Source organism: Gossypium hirsutum, chromosome A02 (genome assembly GCF_007990345.1).
Source record: "Gossypium hirsutum isolate 1008001.06 chromosome A02, Gossypium_hirsutum_v2.1, whole genome shotgun sequence".
Classification (NCBI taxonomy): domain Eukaryota; kingdom Viridiplantae; phylum Streptophyta; class Magnoliopsida; order Malvales; family Malvaceae; genus Gossypium; species Gossypium hirsutum.
Window position 1 is genome coordinate 72,237,153 of NC_053425.1, and position 4,164 is coordinate 72,241,316.

The 4,164-nt window shown below is 35.5% G+C and overlaps 1 non-coding gene across 1 annotated transcript; it reads right to left on the reverse strand.

Annotated features, from left to right (window-relative positions):
- Nucleotides 1–3,742: 3,742 nt before the first annotated feature.
- On the reverse strand, nucleotides 3,743–3,849 carry LOC121216399 (small nucleolar RNA R71). The gene has a single exon (XR_005912588.1). It is a non-coding gene; the product is annotated as a small nucleolar RNA R71 (small nucleolar RNA).
- Between the last annotated feature and the right edge of the window lie 315 nt (nucleotides 3,850–4,164).

Below are 4,164 nucleotides of genomic sequence, written 5' to 3' on the forward strand. Positions count from 1 at the left end.
TGTCATAAATAGAGATTTACACGGGCTGAGGACACGAGCGTCTCCCAAGCCACATGAGCGTGTGTTACCACGCGGCCTACCCACACGGGCTTGTGACCCTGTTTCGTGAAAATTTTCAAACTTTTCCTAAGTTTTTCTAAAGTTTTTGGTTTTGTCCTGAACTACCCTAAAGTATGCTTTGGGCCTCGTAAGCCCATATTAGGGAAAATTTGCATGTGTATGAATGAATTTGATTTGAACAAAAGTTTATGGCTCAGTTTACTCATGTTTAAGTCTAGTAATGCCTTGTATCCAGTCCCAGCATTGGACATGGGTAAGTGGTGTTACATTTCAAGCCAGAATTCAGCTCTCTTGCGATATCGTCAAATGTGGCCCTAAACTCTTCAGCCCCATGCTTACGAATTTTATCAACTGGCGGCTTGTTCAACTGTATAGGATCAATAACTTAAGGAACTACGGGGATTTGTTGAGGAATTTGCGGGGATGAAGGTTGCTGAGCAACTAGATTTGTCGGACATATTAAGTGAACCACTCGTTCATCATTCGAAAAAGGCTTCTTTAGCCTCACCTCCGTGACTACTCGACACTGGTCTAGATTCAGAAGGCGTTGTCCCTTGAGCGGGAGTTGGCGCATTACTTTCAACATCATCCACTACAGCTCGTTCGGGATCCATTTCTATTCGAAAACATAGTTTATAATGTCAAGATTCATCACACTATCACAAGTTATATATGGCATGTATAGCTAGACTCTCACACTCGCTACGTTAGTCCTAGAATCGACTTATACCAATAAATGTAACACCCCTCACCTGTATTCAACACCAGAATAGGGTTACGGAGTATTACCAAACTTACAAAACAATTAAACATTCAACTCTACATAAATTTTTCATAATTCAATCATTCATCATTCAATCTAAATTAATTTGTCCTTAATAAAAGCCTACGAGGCCCTAAAAATGCTTTGGGAATGGTTCGAGACTAAACCAAAAACTTAAGAAACTTTCATGAAACTTTGAAAATTTTCTCAAAACAGGGGACACACGCCTGTGTGGACAGGCCGTGTGGACAATCTAAATGGGAGCTCATCGTCATGTCCCAGTCCATGTCTGACCCCGTGTAACTTTCTGACTTGGGTCACATGGCCAACACACACACCCGTGTGCTTGGAAACACAAAAAAATACACACATTTTCATGCCCTTTTTAACTCAAATTCATACAGTTTCGATAAAAATATTGTAGAAAAATATATAAATATTATAAAATAATTATTTTGTACTTAAATTATTAACATAATGAATTTTAATTAATTTTATAATAAATTTTGATAAATTTTTATCATTTTCGACAGATTTGCACAAAGGGTGAAATTAGCTCGACAAACACTACTAGAAGCGCAAAACCAAGAAGCGATTTTTGAAGCATCGAGACAAATGAATTTTTTCAGCTAAAGAGGGTCCAAATTGTGTATTAATTCATGATATAATTAATTTTAATTTATATTCAATTTAATTTGGATTAAATAAATTATTATTAATTAATTATGAAAAAGTGGTCCAGTTGAGCCGAACCAAGTGAACCAAACTGACCAAGAAGTGGACAGCCCAAAATTTGCCATATGCTGATCCAAATCAGCTTATTGGCTGATTATTTAGCTTGCAAAGAGGCCCTTGAAGACTTGTTCAAGTTGAAAACAAAAGCCTCCACAATTGGTTGCTTTATAGATTTGCCCTAAGCCTAAATTAGCAAAGTTGAAACTATCAACCTTGCCACATGTGTGGCCAGCCAAGGGAGGGCTCTTTCGCTAATGATTTTAGCTATTTTTATCAGCCCTCTTCAGCTATAGAAACCCCCTTAGGCTGGTCATTTGAAACACATCTCAAGCATTCACATCTTTTCTCTCTTCTCTCCATTTTCTCTCTTCTTTTCCAATCCAAATTACCTTGCTCTCTTCCCGATTTCTCCTCTTTGAGCAGGGGCATTCATCAACCACTTGGAGTAGTGATTAAGTGTTCATAGCAGCCTTGGTCGACAAGGACAACAGAGAAGGAAGAACAGAGCAAACTAGCCAAGCCACGGAAAAACATCGGATTTGATTCTTGTTCCTTATCTCTTTAATTTTTTTGTTGTTATGATGAACATATCTATGAATTTATGTTGTCAGAATGGTTAATTTAGTCAATTTATCTTGAATTTAATTCGTGTTAGGTTGATTGCATTTCATTTGCTAAAATTGTTAAAATTATTTTTATGTTGTTATAGGCCTCGGTAAGATGCTTGACTAAGTAAAATCATGACTAAGTTATTCTTGCATTATAATTGTGAGGTAGCTAATGAATTAATTATTTAAACGGAATGAAATTGTAATTAATGGACACAGTACTTAATTAGTGCATGTTTAATCATCTAAGGTAGCTGAGGGTTAAATTAGCAACGGTATCTGACATTACATTTGCCTTACATAACTTGCAAGATTTTTGTGATTAAACTGTTTCAAGGTAGGGATACTTTTTTACCTCACGTAGTCTTTTATTTACATATTAGATTTAATTAATGGTTTGAATTGACATAGGGATATGTACAAGAGATTATTTCAATTTAATAAGTATGTATGCACAATAACATATTTGCCTATTAAATATTTGTTTAATCGGCTGAATTGACATAGGGATATAGTCAGAAGATGAATAGATTTTGGTAGGTGAGTAGGTTCATAAGTTAGCAAATTACCGATTGCCGTGAATTTATTTGTAACAATATAAACATGAGTTTAATAATTATAAGTTAAGAAATGTAATTGATCTAACACAATTATGTCATCTTGATTAAAATTGTATTTTGAAATCATACATTTGAGATTTATTTATTTAGTTTACTTAGTTTAAAACCTTAAGTTTTTAATCACCCTCTTCAAACAAAATATTTTTCTTCACCAAAGTGTTTTAAATTGCATTCATAAATAATTCTTTTCACAGTCCCTGTGGGTACGATAGCTTGACATTTACTTGTCACTTTATTACTTGTTGTGACTGTGTACACTTGCACATTTCCGTCGTTCCAAGTTTTTGGCACCATTGCCGGGGACTGTTTTAGAAACTCATTATTTTTGAATTTGTTAGTTTTGCATTTTAGTTGATTTTTTTGTTCAATTTTTAACTTAATTAATTTTTTTGTGATTATTTTAGGTGTTTATGAGTATTGATCGAATTATTGATTTACTCCCTGTAGACAATGAGATTGAACGAACTTTTCAACAGTGAAAAAGACAAGCAAGTCAAAGAAGGACAGAAGAGATGAACTTCAAAAATCCGAATCAAGGAAGCGGAGTAGACCCTGCTCAAAATCCTATCCTTTTTGCTGATGATAGGAATAGAGCTTTAAGGCAGTATGTAGTGCTAGTGTTTAATGATCCTAATCCAGGTATTAGGAGACCTGAAATCGAGGAACAACAATTGGAGCTGAAGCTAGTCATGTTCCAGGTGCTTCAGACAGTGGGCTAATTCAGTGGAATGCCTACCGAAGATCCTCACCTACACTTAAGACTGTTTATGGAGGTGAGCGATTCTTTCAAGTTAGTCGAAGTACCTAAAGATGCATTACAATTGAAGCTGTTCCTGTATTCGTTAAGGGACAAAGCTCGAGCCTAGTTTAACTTATTGCCACCAAATTCAATTTCCACATGGCAAGAGTTAGCAAAAAGATTTCTCATAAAGTATTTTCCGCCTAGCAAGAATGCTAAGTTGAGGAATGTGATCACTGCCTTCCAAAAAATGGATGATGAGTCCTTGTATAAGGTATGAGAAAGGTATAAAGAATTATTATGGAAGTGCCCTTATCATGGAATCCCATATTGCATCCAACTTGAGACGTTTTATAATGGTCTCAATGCTCACACGAGGTTGGTAGTGGATGCCTCTGCTAACGGTGCTCTCCTTTCTATGTCTTATAATGAGGCTTATGAAATCATCGAGAGGATTGTTAGTAACAATTATCAATGGCCAACTAATTGAGTAGCTCCAAGAAGACGAGTTATGGAATACATAAAGTAGACGCTCTTACTTCACTCGCATATCAGGTATCACCAATATCATCAATGTTAAAAAATCTTACTACTAATAGGTCTAATAGTTTTGCAGCACAGCCACCAAATCAATTTGAA